We start from the raw sequence: 25,521 nt of genomic DNA, 5'->3' as shown, positions 1-25,521 counted from the left end.
CTCCCTGGGGGTACTTTGTCTTCCGGTTGTCTCCCAGAGAATTTCCCTGGAGGTCCTCTCTCAATATACTCTCCTTAGGCATCTCACTCCACGATGACACCACCTGAGTCTATCTCCAGCATAGATGACTCACAACTGAAATCCAGATCCACATATCCAACTGCCCATTTGACATCTCTGTGTAGACAGCTGCCTGGGCATCTCAGATTCCACATTTCTCAAGTTAAGTTAATTATCCTCACCCTGTTCTGCTTCTCTGTTCCCAAACCAATGAGCAGCCCCCACATCCAAGAAACTGAGTTATCCTGAATCCTCCTCCTTCATCTCCCACATCCGACCAGTCACAAATTTTACCTCCTCCACCTCTCACATCTCTCCATCCCTTGTTATTTCTTGCCTTCTTTACAGATATTGACTCCTAAATGGTCTTCTGGCCACCAATACTGTTCCCATCCAAACTGATTTTCCTCAGAGTGGTTGGAGTTATCTTTCTGAAGGGCAAGTTGATCACCTCCCTGTTCTGTTTAGAACAGAGTTCTAAAGAGTTCAATAGCTGCCCATAATCCTCAGGAGCAGTTGCAGGCCCTTCAACCTGACTTGTGAAATCATTTGTCTGCCCCTGACTTACCTCTCCCTCTCAACCCTCACCACTCTGCTCCTTTGGACTCTGCACTGCAACCATAGTAACCTGATTTCTGCTTCCCAGCCCTACGCTTCTTTCTCTTGCCCTTGGGTTTTTCTCTCTTGTCACACTCATCTCTTCTCCCACGCATTATCATCTTGCTGACTCCTGTTCACTCCAGTTCTCGACTCAACTCCCACTTCCCCTGGAAGTACTCCACCTGTTCCCGAGCCAGCTTGAGTTAAGTGACTCATCTATGTGTCTTCATAGCTCCTGAACCACTTTTATCCATAGCTACCTTGCTGTGAACTACACCTGTGTGATTAGCCATGGGGACATGAAGAGACTCTTGTGTCAGACCCACCACTTCCCTCCCAGCATCTAGCACAATGTAGAAAGCATGCAGAAGAATTATAGTTACATTAAAACTGGTCAAATATTTCCATTAAAACTTTTCTTGAGTCAAAGATAAGTGTTCCTTAGCTGGGAGGAAATGCTTCTGTATAGTGATGTTGCCCAGACATGACTGCTTTCTGGCTCCTGCCATCCCACCCCTTTGGGGCTCCTCTTTACCTTTGTCTTTTCCAACTCTTTCACAACTAGAAATACATGTGACAAATTATAGCACAAATAAACAAGTCAATGTATTTTTACATTCTCTACCGGAAGCAAAATGGGAGGGAGATGGTATTCTCTACACAATTTCACATGAGCAGCATGGAAGTGCCAGCCATCAGCAGAATCCCAACTGCATTTCATCTCTCTCCCATGCTGGGGATTTGGAAGCTCTTTGGTTTCTCCTTCGAGAAATGTCATGCCATAAAGGATGACATACCAAAAATGTCATAGGATCTGGTCTCTGATGGTGACACCAAGGTTTGTGTTGTGGACAAGTTCTGTGTGCATGTGCGCGTGCACATAGGTGGAGTCACATAATGCACTTGCACTTCAATCTCCAAGAATTTGATCTTTAACATAGGAACAAGATCTCTCTCCTTAACTTTAACTTCCCTGTAATTGCTAGTCATGACTGTTCACATTTTTCCTCAGATCAGAACTTCCCAAAGATTTTTCTCTGGAAACTAGTCCCTTAATACTAGACTGATAGGCTAGATAAGTCCCTTCATCTAGACCCCATGTGGAGATGAAGGTCCTGTATTTAATAAGCTTGGGGGCTTCATGTTTTCTTTCCTCTTGGACAGTCACAACCCACATCTGCCTAACACAGGCTCTGTGATGTTCATGGACATCTGTTTAACTCAGCATTTCCTGTTCATATTAACCACAGAAGCATTTTTCCTTAAATTTATTAATTTTCTGCAGAGTGCAGTTTGAGGAATATTGATTGGATCCCTTTGGTCTTTTAATTTCTGATGTGCAGTGCCTCTTGCCCTAACCAGATCTCTATATTTATTAGAAATTATATAAAACAATGATAGTAATAATAGCTAACACTTACTGAATGTTACTATATCCCAGGCATTATTCTAAGTGTTTATAGATCTTAGCTCATTAATATTTCCACAAATTTTATGACAGATATTATAGTTCTCCATACCATATAGGTAGAACTCAGGCACAGAGAAGTAAAGTATCTTGTCCAAGGTCACACAGCTGGTGAGTAGTGGGAATGAGATTTGAACCCAGACAGTTAGGTTCTCAGGAGTCTGGGATCAGTACCATTATTGGTGGCTTCCCTACTTTACCTTTTACTGAATCTCCTGAGCCTGGCCCATGAACAGTACCTGGCAAAAGATAGGCTTTTAGGAATGCGTGATCCTACATGAACCATCTAGCATTCTGTATTTGATAAGCAGGCCAACTTTTGTCTCATCTATATCATTCCTAACAATGTAGCTGCCTAGAATGGGCTGAAACAGTGACCCCCCCACACACCCCCTCCCCCTCCACTCTCCAAGGGCCAACTCTGCTGGCTTGTTAAGGAAGCAGAGCAGGAATTATACTGTAGTGCGAAGCAGCACATGGTGGGCATCTTCAAACAATGTGCCAGAACACAGCTTGAAAAACATGCTATAGTCCTGGGTCACAAAACAAACACAGACATCACAAAACAGACTGCCAGAGGATGACAAACATTTGAATATAAATTAAAAGAAGCTTTGCAGACACAGCATAACAAAAAGCCCAATTAACAAAACCAACCATATGCTACTACCAGAATGGTTGGACACAGTGTAAAACACACACGCACATTAAATGCAAAGAAATCTCAGATGAAACAGCTTCATCAGACAGACTGGAACCAGTGCCAACCGTAGATGCTGCAGTGATAAAAGAGATTCTCCGGAGTCAGTCTAAATGTCCCCCAATAAAATAGCTATTGAAAGTATACACACCCCGGAGCACTGAACAAATAGTCGTAGAAACCAAAGCAAAACAATACACTTTTGGATCTGTGTTATTTTTTTCTTCCACATTGAATTACTTCAGACCTTGATTTATTTAGCAACATTTTTAAGGGTATTATAAAGTCGTGGTGAGGAGCATGAACTTTAGAATCAGACTGGGTTTAAATCCTGGCCGTGCAAAATGCTAAAGGTGTGAATTTTGCAGGATAGTTTCGTATCATTTACAGCATATGGAAATGGGGATAGGAATACTCCCTTCTTCATACTTTTGTCAAACTCAAAACTGATGATGTATGTAACAAGTATAGCACAGTGTTTGGCACAGAGTGAACATATACTCCACAAATAAGAGCCATTATTACTTATTTAAAATTATACATATGCCAGGATGTGAAATTGGAATCTACAATTTAACTTGTGTATTATCAGCTTTAGCAAATAGAAGAGAATTCTATCTTGGACCATTCTGTTCTAGTCATTATATTACTGCAATCACAGTGACAGTGATGGGTCATAAAACATTCATTTGTTCCTTTGCTCGTTCATTTGTTTATTCTTTTATTCCTTCATTCAACAGTCCCTGAACGTCCTTTAGGCTCAGGTGAACGGTCCTAGGTGCTAAAGATATAAATCTGATTGAGAAATGACATCTACCTTTAAGACACTCCTAGACTGGTGGGGGAGACAGCCAGAAAGGGAAATAATTGTATTAAATATGGTATGTACTAAAATAGATGCCTGTTTTGAACATTATGAGAGGGCTATTGATTTTGTCTGGGGAGTTCACTAGAGAGTCATTTGAACTTAGGTATTGAAGGATCAATAGTGATTTTAGGAGGAAATAGGGATTTGGAGACATATTAATCTGCTTATTCCACTTACTGAAACTATATTGGGAGAATGATAGACAATTGTTCTGTAGGACTATTCATCTAACTTCTAATTGCTCTACACAGGAAGGAAGACGTTTCCAATTTTCTTTGGTTTATTCCTCCCCTCACCCCCCAGGCTACACAGAGCACAGTTTTAAAAATGCAGATATTTAAGAAAGAATATGACCCTTGGGGTTTTCTAGACCTGAGTATGAATTTCCCCGATCCTTTCTAGATGTGAGACTTAAAAGGAAGTCCTTTAACTTCTTTGAGCTTCAATTTTCCTTGGTAAATTTGGAAATTATGCATACCTCATTAGGTATCAGGCGGTATGTGGCTACGATTAGGTAAGCCTCAAGAAACTGGGAAGTGAGGTGATAAAATTGTTCTTGGAGAGTTAGGAAACTAATACATAACATTTTGGAATAGCATCCCATTTAAAAACCAAAGCAGAGATGTTCGAGAGGGAGGAGTCCCACTCAGGACACATTTCAGAACTGTATGGTGGTTGTGGTGGTGAAAATTTCTGAGTGAAGGAAAGAATGTGTCCATTGGTTAGGGGAGGTGGTCAGTCACGGATTCACAGAAACAATGGGAGTCATTAGATCAAAGATTAGCAGTGCTTCCCTAGACCTGTTCAGAAGTGCTCCCCGTATTTATATGAAAATCCAGTCTGCTTTACTGTGACATTCACTACAGTGAATTAATATGTTCTTGTTATTATGTTCCTCTCTTATGAGGGAGCGGACCCAGTCTGATGAGCAGCGGGGCGCTGAGCCAATCCCATTTCAGAACTATCAAGATGGAAGGCGAGGAAGCCACACCATGGATAATTCACCCAGGCAGGTGCCACATGCTGATTTCTGCCTGGACAATCATGCAGTCTTCCCACGTCACCTGCAATTTGCACATGCTTTCTCTGACATCTCCACAGGGATATCAAATAGACATATCAAATAGAATATGTCTGAAAGCAAACTCTTGATTCTCCACTCCTGCGACAAACCTTCAACCCTGTCTTTTCTGTTTTAGTACATGAAAGCTCCCAGTCTTCCTGTGGCTTGGGCAAAAAATCTGAAGTCATCCAGGCCTCCTCTTTTTCTCCTACACTTTCTGGGGGGTGGGCATATCCTGGGGTGTCCCCCATGATTTCTGCACCTTCGTATGCGTACCTTGTGCACTCTCCTCCCCTCGTGAGTGGTGCCGATGACGTGCTTCTACGCTACAGAAGAAGGGATAGTGTATGGGATACAATTTCTGTGATCATGTTACGTTATATGGTAAAAGTAAAAAGATAAGATCCCTAATAAGTTCACTTTACATTAGTCAAAGGGGGAGTTTATCCTGGGTGGCCCTGACCCTGTCAGGTGGGCCTGTTATTAAAGGACCTCCACATTTCCTGAAGTCAGAGAATTTAAACAGCTGAGATTCTATGTCTGCTGCTGCCTTTGGAGAAGCAGGCTGTGGTGAATTCTGCGGCTGCAAGGAAAGTAATTCTGCTGACAACCCGCGGAGGCTTTCACGTGGGTCCTTCCTTTGTTGAGCCCTCAGATGGGAGTGCAGCCTACCCGACATCTTGATTTCCGCTTTGTGCAGCCCTGAAGACAGGGCTCCTTGGAGCCATGCCTGGTCTCCCGATGCACAGAAACTGTCAGACAACAAATGGCTTTTGTTTTAAGCTGCTAACTGCGTGGTCATTTGTTGTGCAGCGATAGAAGACGAACGCACGTGTCACGTCCAGTCCATCAACAAATCCTGGCAGCCACCTCCTAGACGTACCGAGAATCTCATGCCTTCTCTACCCTCTTACCCGCTTCCTCTCAAATTGGAGCTGCCAGCGTTTATTGCTTGGATAATTATAACAGATTGCTGGTTGGTCTTTTTTTTTACCATCACATTCCAACGGTTTTTTTTCTTTCTGCGAACAACAGTCAGGGTTATCCTTCTAAAACACAGATCGTGTTAGGCCCTTCCCCTATTCATATCTTGCAAATTATGGCCACCCTGCTGGCCTTACCAAGCTCCTCACTGTATCCTACAAGGCTTTATACGATCTGGCCCCCAGCGACCACTCTGACCTTACTTCCTCTTGCTCTCTTGTTTCTGTCTCTAACACCACACTGAGCCCCTGTTCCCTAACCATATCCGGCTTGCTTGTATTGGGCCCAAGTGTGGTTCTTTACGAATCTGCTTCAGGAAATAATCTCTTTGTATTGACTCTGGCTTCCAAGGGAAAAATATTTAAGGACACATGCATGTGAAAATATATTAAGGAGTTTTCGTCAGAAAAGGCTTTTTTTTTTTTTTTAAAGATTTTATTTATTTGACAGAGACACGGCGAGAGAGGGAACACAAGCAGGGGGAGTGGGAGAGGGAGAGAAGCAGGCTTCCTGCCAAGCAGTGAGCTGGATGCAGGGCTCGATCCCAGGACTCCGGGATCATGACCTGAGCCGAAGGCAGACGCTTAACGACTGAGCCACCCAGGCGCCCCAGGCTTTTTTTTTTTAAAAAGGCTTTTTTAAAAAGGCTTCAAGAAACTGATACACATGTTCCGTGTTATTTCAACATATATGTTAAGCTGGGTATTCAGATTTTATTGTAATGATATAGGGAGAAGCAAATCAAACGTAAACAGCCATACCTACAAACCTCAGGGGATTGATGTTGAATGAATTACTTAGATCACTGTCCTTCAGTTTCTTCATCTAGAAAATGGAGATTATTACATTACCAGCTGATTGAGCTGTTGCGGGGAATGAAATGGTTTAATTCATGTGGAGTGCTCAGACCAGTGTCTGGTAGAAGAAGAACACTCAACCTCCCCCTGCTATTGGCTTATTAAATGATTATTAATTAGGATTAGAAGTAGAATCAAGAAAACAGCACCTCTGAGAATACTATGGGGATGAGGTGCTGGCCACAGCAGAGCTCACACAGATGTAGGAAGAGCCGAGGAAGGAAAGGTCTGGAAGAGGGGAGTCAAAGAATGAGAGAGTTGGTGAAGTAGTATAAAGGGTTAACTTGCCTGCCTTTTCCAGGTAGTTTTGGGAGGAGTAAAAACAAGTAGCTTTTCCTGCTGATTCTGGCAAAGTCCCCATGGGGGACAAAACAGGCAGCTCAGCTTTACATGCAGGTGTCTGCTCTTTGGCGTCAGCTACCTGCATGGGGGCCCCGGGGGACCGAGGACTGCAAAAAGCGGCTGCTCACAGCCCTCCTGCCCTGTAGAAGTTGACCTGGTTTCTGAGCAATTTGGGCCAACTGCTGCCAGAAGTACCCTCTCGGCCCTTACCCAGACGCAGACAGAAGGGACCCAGCCGAGAGAACGGCACAGACCGCTGGCTCTAGGGACCAGGATATCTCGTGGCCCCCTGGGCCATAGGCGCGTATCTTGTCCTGCGTTCACTGTGTTGACTCGCGCTTTCCCTGTCCGCGTCTCTCCTACCAGGTCTGCTGCTACAGACCGTCTCCTTGCCTCTTGTTCCTGCTTACTTGTGCGTTCTGTTGCTTCTTGTCCCTTTACTGCATTTCCCCACGTATGTGTCGAATTGCTTCTGCCCCAGACATCACTGGATTCCCTTCACATGTCTCATTCTTCTTGTCCCAGAGGATTGTTTTTTTTCTTGGTTCAGTTAATTACAGTCATATCTGTAGAGCAAAGATTTTGCAGTAGGCTACCTTGTGGGTCTCTCCTCAGCCTATGGATCAATGTCCTTGTACTAGGCTCCCTGTTCTGGTCAAATCCACCTTGGCCTGGGTTCAAATCATGGGATCCATGGGAAAATGACCCTTCAGAAGGGGCCTGGGTGAGTGGTAGCTGTTAAGCTTCCCATAGGACAAGTGTGGTCGGCATTGTCTATATAATACGTACCTATAGGAAACATGGGAAGTGCCAGGTACTGTACAAAGTACCTAATATGCATCATTTAATGCAAGACTCAACAGAACCTTGTGATTTAGATTTTATTAAAATGTGCATTTTTTTGAGGAAGAACTGAGAGTTATAGAGGTTAAGGTCACATATCTGGCATGTGCTGGAACTGGAATATGATACATTGCAGTTGACTCTGTACTACGTACAGTCTGCTACGCTGGGCGTCCATCTTAGAAGCATGATCGGGATTGTCTTTTATATCTCGTGTCATGAAACATCTGAGATGGCTGTGTTGTGTTGGAGCAGCTGAAAGCAAGCCAGGGAAAATCACACCTTTAATAAAGTCCTTCACTGGGGCAAATAAAACACTCAGGGCTATCGATTATTCTAGCCTGCAATCCATGAACTCAAAAAAAAGTAAGCTAAAATTGAACCACAGCTTCCCTTGCACAACTAAGTAAGTATCTTTACTTCTTATTCTTAATTCTAATTTGAAAGTCTGAAATAAAGGCAGTGTAACCTCTCAGAAACCTCTTGCCTTAGGTAATTTTAAAAACAGCTAAATTTCTCCTTCACAGTAAATGGCTATTGTATTATAAATATGAAACGACTGAATGGAAATCATATGTGCTGGTCCCACTGCATGTCACAGGGCTTACCTCCAGAGGGCAGCACAGCACGGCAGCTCTGATCTGGGTTAGGGAGTGTTGGGGGGCTGGGGGGGGAAGGGTGTTGCTAATGACAAAAAAGACAATGTTGTACTATTTACTATGCATGTAAATCCCATTTGTTTTCTTTTCCCTCTTAAAAAAAAATATTTTCCTTGGCTTTTCTTCCACTAGCTCACAGTCCTTTGGGCTGTCACTTGTTATACATGACTTGAATTATTTTACTGAAGAGGGAATGCTTTATCACTTTTGGAAAACTAAATGTTAGAAAAGACCTTCTTTCATTGCTATTTGGATGTACTTATCATTCAATAATTAGCCACCCTTCCAGACAAGGAATTCAAAATGGGAGTTATGATTTGCCTGGGCATCTCACAGTTCCAGCCATTAGTGTTCACCCAGCTGAAACTAGGAGACTAAAAATAATCCAATTAAATAACAACAGTGTATTTTGAATCAGTGCTGAACAGATGGTAAAGTATCCTCCATTCATCATTAATTAATGTTCATTTAGTGCCCACAGAGAATGACTCTGGGTTTACTGCTTCCTGAAGACAGAAATGAAACTTCCCCTGCGTTGGAAGGTTGTAGCGTTGGAAGGTTGTATGGTCTTAGAGAAAACCACATTACAGGATCTGGAATAGTTTTATAAAAATAAATTAACCTGGAAATGGGAGCAACAAGAGCTTCAGTGGATTTTATGACCTCAACAGAGGATTTCAGGAATAAAGAGCCTAGAAAGGATGAGTTTTCTGATTAAGGAAGAACTTAAAATTGCAAATCTCTCTTTCCTTCCTCTACTCAACATGCCAGCAGAGGTACTGAACGACTTTCTCTTACTATTGCCTCTACATTTTAATTTTGTGAATACTTAGTTTACCTCTTGTATCTATTTTTTCCTCTTGAGCTTTGTTTGATATCACCACACAAATATCTAACATTTAAGTTGGCAAAATGATGTTCAAGCATAATAATCTCTCCTGAGGATTTCTGGATACCAGTGTTTCAGAGGATATCAGTTTGGTCCACATTTTGTGGAATGGTTTCCCCATAACTAAAATATATTTCTCTGCCATAATAAGCATAGAGTAGATCCATGCCTTCTCGAGTGCCTCTTAGCTCATAATTATCTTTGAGAGTCATGTTTTCAGTTGTATTCCCATACCAAAATAAAAGAGCTTTCCAAGTTTCCTTAGTATGTTTCCACTGGTGAAATACTCATTGAAATAGTTTCAAAAATTGGTTTCCTTTCTTATTTTAAATAGTATTTTTGTTATATACCTTTATTTGGTGGATAAAGTAACTGCCAAATTCAGAATTCCACTTTTAAATTTATCCAGATCCTTCATTTTCTGATTGAAAGCTACAAAAATGTTAACTACCTAGGGAAGCCAGTTGTCCACTCAATCCCCATTGTCCTCTCTCCCTTAATGAGCTCTTAATTTGGGGAGATGGCAATGTATTCAGCTAAAATTCAACACTTCCTAACCTCTGTTATAAAGCAGGGATGGCCAACGATAGGTCAGAACATGTCTTTGGGAGGTTTCTGAGAATGCCTTTTAAAAGGGCTTATGCGGTTGGCCCTTGCCTGGCATTGGCTGGAATTCCAGCGTTCATTCTTGTGACCATAAGGTGATCTTGAAGATGGAAGTCACAAGCTAATGAAACCAGAACACAGACACAAAAGCTTGGGTTCCTATGACTGTGACAGTCCTGAACTGCATAATGTTGTATATGAGAAAACTAACCCACAATTTTGCAAAGGCACTCTTTTCTTGGGTCAGTTCTCCATGCCAACGGAAACAGACTTTCGGAGCCAAAGTGGGTCCTTACAGTGACCTATAAGGGCACTATTTGATGTGGTTTCCCCTCTTCCCCTCCTATATCTTCCTGACCTTATCTCCTACCATTCTCTTCTGCATATACTATATTCCAGCCCCATGGCCTCTTCATTATGCACATCAGGTACACTCCAACCTCCACGGCTTTGCACTTGCTGCTCCCCTACCTGGAGCACCACTGCCTTACAAATTTGCCTAGCAAGTTCTTTCCCATCCTCCAAGCTCTTACTCAAAATCCCCTTCCCAGTGCTTCTTCCCTAGTCTCCCCTTCACTTCAGCCTCCTATCCCCTGACATTTTAGATCTCCTTTTCCTTAAACAGCAGGAAATGGCTTCATTTGAAAGTTTAAGTCAAGAGGGAGACAACACATATTTCCAAGAGCGAAGGGATAAAGAATAAAGTAGGGAAATGTAGAAAGATGATAGGCAAAGAGCTCAATTAGAGGCTACTGCAGTCAAAGGGATGGATGTGCTTTTCTTGAGAGCAGGAATGAAAATACCTAGAGATTGAATGCCAGAGAGATTTTGTGGTGGCTAGGATGGAAGTAGAGGGGACTCAATTTGGACAGCCCTAACCTTCTAAGAATAGGATGCAGGCAATCTGCTGAGTGTGGAGGAGGAAGTAGAGGGGGAAGGATGGAGTGAGGGGGAAATGTTCTCTGACACCTGCCACTATAGGAAAGGGAAATAATGAAGAACTGAATGAAAACTGGTAGTGAACATTTCTGAAAGCCCAAGTTGAAGTAGATATGGGAATGAGACTAATTAAGCCAACTGCCATGGCTTTATTTTGTTTCTCATAATTCCTGGAAGCTCAGAAGTAGGAGTGGGAAATAAACAAGAACAGGTGGTCAGCTTTCCCCAGGGTCCGTAAATGGTAAGGTGGGCACGGTGGAAAGATGATGTGGTCATGTTTGAGTAGGTTGTAAAGTGACTGAAAATGGCATTCAAGTTGGAGAAGGCAAGTGGAGCTAGAAGGAAGATAGTAGTTGGGTTGTGAAGGCAGGACATGCCCTAAAATCCCAGGGTGTTCCCTGACCATAGACTCCACCTTTTCATTCCACTTCTGCCTGTATCATACATAAAGTCTATGTTCAAGGACTCAGAGCATTTTTTAACCCATGTACCATTTGGCCTGATATATAAATATGACCCAGCAGAAAACCTCTAGGTCAAGGTTTATGGTGCCCACTCTCAGGTACTCATTTCAGGAAAGATGATGACAGGTCATCAGTGTGAACTTTAGTGTGTGGCTGGAGGAGAAATGCTGCTTGTTTCTGCTCAGTTCTAAGTGTGTGACCTTCACTTTAGCTCTTGTTGCTCCCACCTCTTCTTTTTGTTCATGTGCTTCATACAATACCAAGACAGAGAGGTTGGGAGTTGGGGGTTTGGGATCTGTAGTCTGCCATCTGGTATCCAATTCAGTTCCAGCACTTCCTAGCCGTGTGATCTAGAGCAAGGAACTTTTCCTCTCTCCAAACTGATGTTTTCATCTGTGAAATGGGGTTGAAGTGAGCACACACCACGTAGGATTGTTATGAGGACTGGTGAATTATCTGTAAAGTACCTAGAATGGAGCCTGGCACATAAAACACGATTAATTAGCTATGATGATGATGATGGTGCTGATTAATTCAATAACTATAAGAAGTCAATCAAAGTGCATAAGGAACACACCCATCATTTTCTAGAGGTGGAGTGGGACTTTTGTCCCCTGAGCATGAGCAGGGTATAGTTAGTTATTAAAATTATAAACTATACAAGTTTTTAATGAGTAGTACATCAATAAATGTCTGGCCTAAGGCTTTAAACATGGTACCTTCCCATGAAACAAACATAAGCTTCTAAGAGACATCTAAATTGTCCAATGGCCTTTAAAAAATTTCAGATAAAAAATATTGATTCTCAATTTGAATCATGGTAGTTTCATTGTAGAAAACATGGGAAATAAATAAAGCAAAAATATGAAAATAAGACCTGTAATTCCACTATCCACATATAATCATGAATAGCTACAAGTAACCAAGGATGCCTTGACCTTTGTGAGCCCTTTTCCATGTGTATACACCTCTGTCTTCCAATTTAAAGGAATTTATTGCAAATATTAAAATGCCTAGAAATCCAAGCCAGGGCAACTAAAGAGAAACAAATGCTGTTGCTTGTACTCATTAAGAATTTGCACGTGGAGGGAAAAAATAATCAGAGATTCTTAAAAAATGCTGAATCCAGAATGAACAGGAGAAGGATGTTCAGCCCGCACATAAATTTCCTTTATCGTTCTTTTTTCCTTTGTCATGTCTGAAGATTTCTCAGCTTTCACGTGTAGTTTATATGGTTTAAGGCAGACTTTTAGGATGGATGTAAGGTAACTTGGTGTTCAAACAAAGAAATTATAAAGAGCCTGGGTGTACTGGGCTCTGGTTTTCTCTCAAGCCTGTAATATAAATATCAACCCATCCAACTTGAATGGATAAATATCATGACCTTTTAAATAGGGATGAGAGAAATCTACTGTAGTATATTATTCATATTATATAGAAGTCACTATAACCAGAGCTGTTAAATTCTGCATCTACAAATGATTTGCTGGAGCATCTACTTAGTTTTCTTTTTTAAAAGATTTTATTTATTTATTTGAGAGAGAGAGGGTGAGAGAGCACAAGCTGGGGGGAGATGCAGAGGGAGAAGCAGACTCCCCGCTGAGCAGTCTCAGAACCCTGAGATCATGACCTGAGCCAAAGGCAGATGCTTAACTGACTGAGCCACCCACAAGCCTCTCTACTTAGTTTTCTAAATATGACATCATGTGGTTCCGATTCTATGAGAGCTATGTTACAACTATATAAATTGCAGGTAACTGGAAGCAATGTGATAGAATTCTTGTCTGTACACATGTAAACGAATTCTAATATTAACTCCTGAAACTGGTTGTGACACATCTCCAGCTTCCTCATTAACGAGTTAAAAAAAATCTGTAACATGTGTTCAATTTTACACCTGTATGAGAGCCACAATTTTTTCTTTTCTGAAAAATTATCCTTTGACCAGGTGATTTCTATCTGCAGGAACAATCCAGGATAGATGTTTTTCTTTGGTGGTCTCTCTTCCTCAGTTGGCCAGTGGTGGAAGAGGTTGACACTGTTCAATAATCTCATTTTAACTGCATTATTTAAAAGTTATAGCTCCTTGACATTTGCAATGTGCAGGTAAAATGCCTCCTGACTTTTCCACAATGGTATACAATTTTCTCAAACGCTTTCTCTTGGTTGGCTTACTTCTGCAGAAAATTAGGTTGGTTGAGTGTCTTAGCTTGGGTTACCAACTGGTATGGTAACAAAATACCACAGACTGGGTGGCTTAAACAATACATACTTATTTCTCATGGTTTTGGAGGCTGGGAATGAGTGATCAGGGTGGCAGCATGGTCAGATTCTGGTGAGGGCCCTCTTCCCGGCTTGGAGACAGCTCACCCTCTCACGGTGTTCACATAAAGCCAAGAGAGGACGCTGGTCTCTTCATCTCTAATATGGGCACCAATCCCATCATGAGGTCCCATCCCTAAGACTTCTTCCAAATTCAGTTACCTCTCATAGGCCCCACCTCCAAATACTGCCACACTAGGGGGTCACATTCAGTGTGAAGCCAAATACATCCATTTGGTATATATCACATTCTCAAAGATCTCTGTAGTTAGAGATGTAAATTTCCTCTTTGACTTAGGAGTAGTTTAGAAGATTTTTGGTTGTATTATAATCACTTACCTTTATTATTTTCGTCTTTTGAGTTTTCATATATATTTGTTCTTACATTACTAAAATTAATGCATTGTGAGTTAGAAAAAGTTCTGCTGATGGGAATGTATTGTGAATTTCTTTACAATCACAAATATGATCATTTTAAGCCAGGTGAAAATAAATATGCCATCCATAGGTTATAAAATATATTGTTACATATTTTAAGCATCTAAATATTTCTCAAATGCCCCTATCTCTACCTTACCAAATTAACCATTCCACATAATTCAGAGTTCTACTCTTTCTTCTCTTTGAAGATTGATTGATTGATATATACTTTACAGAACTGGCTTATATGATTGCGGAGTTGGCAAGTTCAAAATCTAGAGGGAAGACAGGTAGGCTGGAAATTCAGGTTATGTTGTAGTCTTAAATCCAAAATCTGCAAGGCCGGTTAGGAGTTTGGGAACTCAAGCAGGGTTTCCTTCCTTCCTTCCTTCCTTCCTTCCTTCCTTCCTTCCTTCCTTCCTCCCTTCCTTTCTCCCTCTTTTTTAAGATTTTATTTATTTATTTGAGAGAGTGAGCAAGAAAGAGAGAGAAAGAGCACTCACAAGCTGGAGGAGAGGCAGAGGGAGAGGGAGAAGCAGACTCCCTGCCTGATGAGGGGCTTGATCCTAGGACCCTGGGATCATGACCTAAGCCGAAGGCAGACGCTTCACTGACTGAGCCACCCAGGCGCCCCTCAAGCAGGGTTTCTACGTTACAGGTTTGAGTTAGAATTCCTTCTTCTTGGGAAACTTGAGTTTTTGCACTTATGGCCTTCAATTGATTGGATGGGGCTCACTGCTTTACTTAACATCAACCGACTATAAGTGAAAATCATAGCTACAAAATACGTTCACAGCAACATCTAGACTGTTTGACCAAAGAAGTGGGCGCCATAATATAGCCAAGTTGATGCATAAAACATCATACTCCCTCAACTAGGACAGAACCCCTAGGAAATGTTTTCTGGCTACTTCCAAACATTAAGAGTCATTAAAACATTAAAACATAATGAAAATTGCTTTAATTTTTTAAATATGTATTGCACGTTTCTTTCTTTATGAACATTAAACTATGGTATTTTATGTGGGTATAGCTTGTCTCTGCCTCTTTGGCTGCTATTCTGTGACATTAGTAAGTGACTTGTGGTTCCCTTGGAGCCTATATATTTCTTCTCTCTCCTATGCTTCACTATGTCCATCGCTGGGGGCTCACAGCAATCCAGGCAAGAAGGAAAATCAAGACCTTGTTAGGCTTCAGCCTGAGCTGTGTGGGCTCTTGTCCAGCGTCACCAGGAATTTTATTTTGGAAGTGTTTTAGGCAGTGGCTAATATTAATAAAATGCCTTTCATTTCCACTTTTCCTATTAATCATTGCTAGCCTTAGTGAAAAAGCCAAATAGGAGGATTCTTAGCTTCCTGGAATAAAATATCATCGAACATCACCAGATTGAACCCAGATTCCTAATGACCCATTTCATTTCCTAACTCTACATAAGTCATTTGTATTTGCAACTGAATCGATTTTCTTTATTTCTAACTACAATGTGCCTAAAGCCTTTAGTAAGTACTTAAAGCATAGTTACCACTTAGTCAATTTTTTATAATTATCACTTCATCCTTAAGTACAATAAATATTAGAATATCATTTAGCTCTTGAAAAAATTATTATATATTATAGCCCCTCAAATAATTACTGTAGTGCTGGAATTTGGGCTCTGCAGTTTCTTAGACGTTTCTAGTTTACCTGAGGGTCACCCACAAATGAAGTGAAATTACTTAGACAAGAACCCCCATGAAGAGGATTTACAATTATGCACCTTTAGTGGACTTTCAGTGTTGCCACATTGCATTGTTTGCCCTTTTGATTGTATACCATTAGACATTCCACAACTTGCCACACAAACTTCTTGCTTGTTAAACTAAGACTCAACAAAGTTCGAGTTACTTTGATGACTTTAAGCAGGTTACAGCAAAAGAAAATAAAATGTCTAAAATATGACAGTGTAAAGAAAAAGATTTTGAAGTCCATGAATGCATGTTTCATGGATGTCAAACTGTTTACAAGTTTGAAAGTAATGATAACTATGATGCTTTCATTGATAAAGAACAATTTCTAACATTTATTTTGTTTTGTGACTTTAATATATCCATATAACTATTTAAATGTATCATACATTTCTATTTTTATGAATGTTATTCGATGATATTTTAGGTGGGTGTGGCTCATCTCTGCCACAATTACAGGTAAATGATGAAAAACAATTGGAAATACCTTTTAAAGTATTGAAGTTAGAAAGAATAGTAATAAAAGTATAAATTTGTGGTTGCTATGTTTCTTTATTGATAGAATAAACCTAAATTCAAGATTGAACAATTAGTTTTGATCATTGCAGCACATAGTTTTTCAAATGAATTAGAAAAAATTGATTTCAAATTTCTCAGGCAGTGACAGATAATATACTAGTTACTTATATCTGACCTAAAATATGAAGTGAGTTAAAATAAAAATTTTATAGCCTGAGTCAATATAATCTCACCCACAAAATAGGTGTTTTCATGTATGATTTAATCAGAACACCAAAGGCATAAGGTATCACATATTATCAAGGTTTTATTTTACTCAGGGTGAGACAAAATGTCAGTAATAATATTTTAAGGTACTGTGAAACATGCAAAGTCTGTCTTTTTTTCTCCCCTCCCATTTGACATCTCAAATCAGGTAACTTTTATTTTATTATTATTATTATTATTTTGAGAGAGAGAGAGAGAGAGAGAGAGAGAGGGAGAGCATGTGAGCAGGGAGGGGCAGAGGGAGAAGGAGAGAGAAAATCTTAAACAGGCTCCATGCTCAGTGTGGAGCCCAATGCAGGGCCTGATCTCATGACCCTGAGGTCAGGACCTGAGCCAAAATCAAGAGTCAGATGCTTGGGGCACCTGAGTGGCTTAGTCATTAAGCGTCTATCTTCGGCTCAGGTCATGATCCCAGGGTCCTGGGATTGAGCCCTGCATTGGGCTCCCTGCTCGACGGGGAGCCTGCTTCTCCCTCTCCCACTCCCCATGCTTGTGTTCCCTCTCTCTCTCTCTCTCTCTGTCAAATAAATAAATAAAATCTTAAAAAAAAAAAAAGATGCTTAACAGACTGAGTCACCCAGGTGCCTCTCAAAGCAGGCAACTTAAGAGTGAAGGTCTTGGGTTAATGTCATTCATAATAGCCTTGGATATTCATTTCATCACTCACTTAAATGAAAATGATAACTTACTTCTGCATAATCCTTTAAAAGGTAATAAATGCTTCATGTAATTTGTCTGGTTTGGTCTACAGAAGGATCCTAGGACAGTGCAGCATGGTGATCAATGGCACAACTGGTGCTGAAGTCCCTGGACTTGAACCTTCACTTGTCTTCTCCCTTCCCTATGTCACCATGGGCAAGTAGCTCAACTGCAGTTTCCTTACCTGTAACGGGAGGGGGGCCGCCTCAAAGAAGTGAGGACTGAGTTGATGGCTGTGAGTTGCTTGGAGCGCCCCCTGGCGGTAGCAGGCACCACCCCAGCCTCTGCGGCCCTTGTTCTGCACAGGAGGAGCTCCAGGCTCAGAGAAATTATGTGCTTTTTTCAAAGTGCTTTTTCCTTTCCTTTTTGGAAAGGTAGCTCTTCGTTGTGAAACAAAGAGAAAAGAGCTGATGAGTGCAACAAAGAACAATGAATAATTAAGGAATTGTGCTGAAGTTTAAGTCATTTTCAAGAATCATTTGTATAAGAAAAGCCTCTGTCTTATTTACTTCTGGAATAATTTGACTTCTTACATAGCCTTGGGAGGCATACAATTACAAAAGAGCTAATACTTAAATGCACCAGCAAAAAAGAAAGTACATTTCTATTTTCTATCTATGATATCAAAAGACTTTCCTTAATGACGGATTATTTCTGTGATAAGGGTATTTAATACACATAGATATATTTCTAATGTTTTATTCTTAATTTGGTGACTATAGCTGATGTTTATTATATAAACTACTCAGATACATTTTTTTCCCATTTCAATTCAGGTATATAATGTTTGTGTTCCCTCCAAATTCATATATTGAAATCCTAACCTCCAAGGTGGCTGGGACTATGGGAGGTGATTAGGTTATAAGGGTGGAGCCCTCATGATGGGATTAGTGTCTTTGTAAAAGAGAGGCTGCCAGCTCTCTAGGCCCTTCCACTTTTGAGAACATAGGGGCCCTTGCATCTGGGAACCAGGAATCAGGCTCTCACCAGACATCGAACCTGCTGGTGCCATGATCTGGGATTTCCAACCTCCAGAACTGTGAGAAATAAATGATAAGCCACCCTGTCTACGGTAGTTTGTTATAGCAGCCTGAATGGACTGATGCACAGAAATGAGACTTTCCCCTTCTTTTTGAGGGTTACTTTAAAATGGAATGGAATAGTTGGGTATTAGAAAATTTGAACTGCTAGTCAACTTTTCTATACGCCTTCAAACTGACTTCAGTCATAGGGCAGTTTATGGTCATAATAAGAGCTTCTTTTTTGAAATATAATGACAACAGGTGGGGAAGATTGGAAGGCAGCAAGAAGAAGGGGTGTGTGGGGGGAGTTGTCCAGTTTTATTTAAACTCTTGTCTTCTCAATTTCTAAATTCCCTAAAGTTTGGCTCACCTCCTTACCTGTTCTCAGTCTATGAGTCTGTCTTGGCTAAAATTTTTAGTATTTTTGCGTCTTACGTACTAATTAATAAATAATATATGTATATTACACACATATACATATGTATATACCTATATGCATATATACATAGACAGACCCACCCTGTGATGTGGGCTTCAGTCACCACCTTGACTGGCCCTCCGACCTGAGTGACTTCACAACTACTCTGTTTCACAGCACCCCTAGTCATGCCAGGATCTGTCTTCCTTCTACGCCGGTATTTGCTTTGGTATACCGGTATCCCCGCTTTTCGGAAGTTTGCCTACCCCACTTGCATTTTACAGAAGGCCTGCGTTAGTCATCTCCCCTTATCCGCGGGTTCGCTGTCCGCGGTTTCAGATACTCGCGCTCAGCCGTGGCCCGGAAGCAGATGATCCCCTTCTGACGCAGCGTCGGAAGGTCAGTAGTAACGTCACGCTGCGTGTCAGCGCTGCGTCATTTTCCTCACTTCCTCTCGTGGCTTGGGCGTTGTATCACCCCGCGTCACCAGAAGAAGGGTGAGTACAGTACGTTAATCTTCTACGGCTGTTCATCTACTGTGCTTAATTTATAAGTAAAACTTTGGGGAAAAAACACAGTATATAAAGGTTTCGGTCCTCCCTGTGGTTTCAGGCATTAACTGGGGCCTTTGAATGTATTCCCCGCAGATAAGGGGGGACTGTTGTGCTCGTTTTTGCCGACTGCAAGAAATCCGAGGAGGCTTATCCCTTCGACGGTAAGAGGTGGAGAGCGCCGACAGCGTGCAGCCTTGGTTGGTTTTGCCGCGAGCCTTGCAGAGCAGTGGGCATGCGAGCAAGTGGCTCCTTCCCCGGGAACCACGCTCAGCGTCCTAGCCTCCAGCCTCGGAGCCTTGAACTGTGACCGTGAGCATCTGGGCTTTGTCTCCATTTATTTTGTGCGTCCGTTAGCAAGATGTGTCCGCAGGTATCAGAAAAACCTGAAGGAGGTTATTTTTGGCGTCTGAGAATGCTCAAAAGTTTTTCTATAGAAATTACCGGTAATTGCGTCTTTCGTTATGCCATTTTGGGTTAGGAAAGGTTCATTGGGACACTCTACTGTGAGATAGCTGGGGAAACCTCTAGTTGTTCCCTCATCGGAATGCTTTTTCTCTCCGTGTCCTCCTCCTTTCCTAACCCTGTGCACGGGGCTCCTGATCTTCTCCTTTGGACTCCTCCATCAGTCCCTGCCTCGGATCTCATTTTGGGTTTGAATTATACAGGGCTTTCTACTTAACCATTCCAAACATATCCATCTTTCGCCTTCACTCACACTAAAGCCTAGGTCAGTGAAGACCACAAATGTACTACCACTATGTTAAATACTTAGTGATTATTACCTGAAAGAATAAATTTCATCCAGGCCATTTCAAATGATGATGCAAAGGAAACAACTTTGAATCAGGATAATTTTAGCCTTGTAATCTATTAACTACAACCTATCTTTTGACTTAAACCATCCAACCACCCACCTATCTATCTTTTCTCCTATGTGTCTGAAAGGCACTGAAACCTCTCATTTGACACCCTATGTAAAATACTGCGTCCAGATGTGCTCACATTTATAACTACTTTTTTTGATATAATTCTTTACTTACTATCTAATTGTCTCATTGGACTGTAGCGCCATGAAGGCAGAGATAATGGGTATTTTATTCACTATTGTGTTCCTCATATCTACCAGAACAAAGGAAAGAAGGAAGACAGGAAGGAAGGCAAGCAAGCAGAAAGAAAAGAATGAGAAATCTCCAGTCTACTGCTAAAGCTTCAAAGGCCGTTATCCCCTTAGCTGTATGATTTGATTTTTCTTTGTAGACTGCACTAATATTTCCAAACAAAATTGCTTTTAAAATTTAACATCAAGAGCAATTTCCATTTCAAAATTGTGCCAGTTATTGGAAATGTCTTCAGTGGTGTTACAAATGGTCTTGAAGCTTCCCCGAATGTGCTAGGCATTTAGTAATGGGTGTCTGTGACTGTTTTCTAAAAATTGCTTATCTAGTTACCTCGAAACAAAAAAAGGAAGGGAAAAAAAAAGGCCTGGAGAAGTAATCATCATTCTGCGTGTAAAATAAGTGCAGCAAATAGTTCTATAAAATAATATTTTTCAAAGAGTCTTTTTGTTTTGTTTAATATTCCAGAACCTTCCAACTGAGAATTAAAAGAAACTGCCATAGTGAGGAAAGTTGGGTAAAATTATTTCAGGACCAAACCACAAATGCAGGAAAAAGAAATGGAGGAGATCCATAGACGTATACATCCTAAACAAGGAAGTATGCATAGATATCAAACTCTTATTCTGGTCTATAATGAGACAGGTTCCTCCCAAGGCAGTCGTCAAACAGAAGGCTTACCCAGGTCTGCTGGAAACAAATTTCCATTATTACTGTCCAGAGTATCCAGAAACATTTATTGTGAAATGTTTCTTCTAATTCTTGTGATCTGTGAAATCAGACAGATTTCCTCACTTCTGTTAAAGAAGTTTCCCTCTACTCCTGGATGCTGGGAGATGATTCAGCTATGCTAGTGTTTGTTCTACCCATGAGGTCTTGAGGGTAACCGTTTCAGCGGGGCCTCTCAACTTTGAGTGGGGAGCTCTTTAAAAATCAGAGTCAAAGCTTCACCCCCTAGACAGTCTGTTTCAATAATTCTAGAGTGGGGGGTCCAGGAATTTGTTTTTATTTTGTTTTATTTTTAAGGTTCCATAAGTGATTCAGTTGGATCACCCCAGGTAAACCTTATATGGACATAGCACTATGGTCCTTAGACCTTGAGAGAAGCTGTATATACCTAGGCGTTATTGGTCCAGTTATATCAGCAGAGACTTAAACTATTTAGCGTACTTGCTGTTTCTTCTTGGAGTAAAAAAAAAAATACCTCCCTCCTTCCCTATTTTCTAGTGTAGTCTTTCCTTCTTTCTCCTCTTCCCCAGAGCCCTGTGTCCCTTCTGCCTCACAGATCTCAGATATTTTAACTTTACTAAGCAGTCTGATCACCCCAGTTCCTCTGATTTTGTTCAGTACATTTCCCTATGCATCTCATCTTGACATCTTTTCCCTTTCTAATAGCTCTCAACCTCCCATAAGTTCCCCTTTTTCCTCAACTAATTTGCCTTCAGGACCATCAGCCTTCATTGTCTGAGAGCCCGGACTTCACAGTGTTTCTGTCCTTCATGGCATTGTGTTTCCTTGAATCCATGTTTTCCTGCTTTTAAATCCATTTACATTTTCTCATTAGGGAGGACACTGTGAACTCTCTATCACTTTGAGTTGGGTAGGGGAGTATGATGATGAAGGCTGATAGAGATCAATATTTCTCTCTGTCTTTGCCAATAATCTTCCTAAAACTGTGCTTCCTACATCTGGTTATGATGGTTTCTCTGTGATGGTCTAATCAGAGGACAGAAACCACTCTAGATGGTTAAACAGAAGAAGTTTAATTTAGGGAATTTGTTCTTGGGTAGTGGAAGATCTGAGAAGCCACTTAAGTGGGGATGGTTGATGCATCAAAAAGATTAGCGACAGCACGGATCTGTGCTCACTCATAAGGCTGGAGAGATAGTGGGAGGCAGTGGTATGTTGGGACCCAGGCTCACCTTCAGGGAGTGAGAACCATGGCCGGGACATGGTGAATCTGGAGTGACAGGGAAGACAGCCATGCTGAAGGTGCTGCATGAAGCCGAGCGAGAGAGGGAGAATTCCTGAGTTCTCTCCTCCTGCCCTCCAGTCTTTGGCCAGTGCCTCTCCCTGGCTGCAGTTACGTGGAATCCAGATGCCAAGGGAATCTTGGGAGTGAAATTCCTTAGAAAAAGAATGGAAAATGGATTTTACAGCAAGAGACATACAACTGGCATAGTTTCTGTAGAGGATGATCTCATACAATGTATGAAGTCTCTCTTCTCTATCCAAGAAAGAGTTTTCATATCAGGTACTTGATTCTATGCCAGTAGATAATAAATGAGGGACTAGAGAATAACAAAACTGAAAAGTAACTGAAATGACACCAAAGAATAGAGACCTGTAGCTACCTTCTTCTTCCTCTGTGGTGCCGGACAGAGGCCTATGTCTGTCCCTCTTATAGCTGTCAGGGGCCCTGTCATTACCCTGCAGTAAGGGGAACAGGCCTGGGGCTGTGGGGAGGGGGAGTGTGGTGGTCACCACAAGTTTTTAACTTCCAGAGGGGGCAGCACCTGGAGGGCAACTCGAGGCAAAGCAGGAAGCAGCAAACTCTCTTGGGAAACTGGAGGCAGACTGTGAGTCCCCGTTCCCTGTTCTCCAGCCCAGTTCTCCTGCTTCAAGCCTATGAAAAGGGAGCTGAGTGTGTAAATCCCAGCTAGCCACAGAAGCCAGAATGGTCCCCTAAAGATATTTATGTGGGAACTGACAAAGGGCACCCAAGAGCACTAGACTGCAGAAGGGACCAGACCCACTGAGATGATGCAGACCCCAGGAGGAGCGAAGACAAGCTGTCTCTCTCTCTCTCTCTCTCTCTCTCTCTCTCACACACACACACACACACAGTAACTGTGTTTGATGCAGTTTACTTTTTCGACCCAATGTAATAATGCAATATCACTGTTTCACGCTAGTGACTCATCACCTTTTCTACTTTCTTGCCTCCCTTTCTATTTTCAGCCCTTTCCAACTTGGCTTTGGTCAATCCTGCCTCTGAAAAAGTCCTCTCAGCATGACCAGCTCACTGCCAAATCCAGTGGTAACTTTTCTCTGGTCAGTTATTTCGGTTGACTGTTGAGCAGCGTTGAAACTGCTGAACATTCATCATCTTTGAAACTTTCCAACTTTCATTTGAGATAATGTGTGCTTTTTTTTCTCCTAAGTTTTGACTACTCTTCTCTGTTTTCTTTCTCTAATTCCCTGTTCATCCTAAATAGCTGTGTTCCCGGGGATTCCAAAATTGGGCTCCAGCCTCCTCCCAATCCACCCCTCTCTTCTCTTGATATGTGCTCCCTGGATGTTCTCACGTATGCATTTAACTCCAGTCCGTATCCTCCCGACTCACATCTCCTTCTTTAGACTAGAAGTATTTCCTGAACGTCAGGCCTGATTTTCCATTTGTCTACACCTGGATGTTGTACCTCAAAGGCAGCACATCCTAAACCAAACCTCTTATTTTCCTTCCTCGAGCAAATTCATGCCTCAAAAAAGTTAACAGTAGCATGTTAACTAGAACATCTACTGGTATCTCTGACTTCCTCCAAGTTGGATTAGCAACTGCCCTCTGTGCTACTGTAACATGAAATGTATTACTTTCAATACTTACTGCAGTGAATTCTGAATTCTGATTTGTCTCTTACCTTCTTTTATCAGACTCTAAATTTATCAGAAGCAGGGACTGTTTATTATTCATCTCTGAATCCCCAGGGCCCAACTCACTGCACAGCTGATTCTCATCATCCCCTTCCTTCTCAAATATCCTGATCACCCTCCAAAAGAAAATTACACGATTTGTACAATTTGTACAAAGAGTCACTTGTTTGGAGGATTCATGTTATTTTTCATCTTCTTAACTGTGTTTAGACCAGTTGTTTATGTTCGCTAATTCATTTTAGAGCGTTAGAGAGTTTGGACATAGCTATTTTATTTCCAGCTGCCTGAGGATATGAATTCCAGCCACTTAAGAAATGTGCAGGTTTTGAGCCCCAAGACATCAATTTGTCGAGACTATAAAGTTCATTGTAATGGGGATTGTACATGTCACCTATACTATATATTATAATGTTGATGTAGAGGAGGAGTAATAACCTTTGACAATTTTTTGGTTGTTTACCCCAGAGTTTCAGAGATAGATCTTTGATTTTAGCTTTGTTGATTTTTTGAGAGTAAATTTTTATTAACACTTTTTGGAGTGCTTGAAGGAGGATAGTTAATTACAAAAATTTCTTAATTTAAAATTGGTGAGTTTGTGTGTATATATATATATATCTCAATATTTCCCCAAGGACTTGACACACTTAATTTGAGTTTACTCTTAATTATATTTTAAGTGTAAAATTTGGATGAATGAAATAACTGAAAAATTAAGTTTAGGTGAAACTTCATAGATTGAGTTTTAGCCTTGGTTTCTTAGAAAATAAATCTGAGGCAAGGATTTAAAGTATTCATGTATTACTTGGGAGGTGCAACACTAAGGCAGTGAGAGTGAGGGAAAAGTAAGCAAAGATGTGACGGGGTGCATTACCAGACCAGCTGCTGCATCATGAAATGCTGTGAAAAGACACAGCTCGCCCTATAGGTGCATTTCCTCAGCTCCAGAAGACAAAGAAGCCTATGTGAACACTTGGGAGAAAGGAAATCATGCTAGAAAGTTTCATCCAAAGAGCATGGTGTCCATGATGGGGTAGGGTAGGGTTTTGTTCCCTCCTGTTTCCTTTGGACCATTGCTCAAAGTTCACTCCACAGAGAGTTAATTTCCCTGTACTTTGGGTTGCATTATTCAACTCTGACTGTGGCCATTAAGGATGTCAAAGTCTATCCTGTGAGATGGCATTCCTTTTATTTTCCTGTTCTGTACAAGCTATATATACATCACCAGTGTCCTCATCTAAGCCATGTTGTTTGAATTCCGGAAGCGGGCAGGAGGCACACACTTCAGCCAAGGCTGATGGGCCAAGCTGCTGGTGGTAATAAAAGGCAAAGGACTGGTTGGCCCGAAGGAGAGTCCGGGAGGCAGGAGATGCACACATAACTTGAGGAAGTGGCTAAAATTAGTGTCTAATAGAACTGCTGACTCAAAACTCTCCCCTTCCAAGTTTGTAGAAAGGGAAGGGGAGCA

Source organism: Halichoerus grypus, chromosome 2, assembly GCF_964656455.1.
Source record: "Halichoerus grypus chromosome 2, mHalGry1.hap1.1, whole genome shotgun sequence".
Classification (NCBI taxonomy): Eukaryota; Metazoa; Chordata; class Mammalia; order Carnivora; family Phocidae; genus Halichoerus; species Halichoerus grypus.
Note: the sequence above shows the minus strand (reverse complement) of the source record.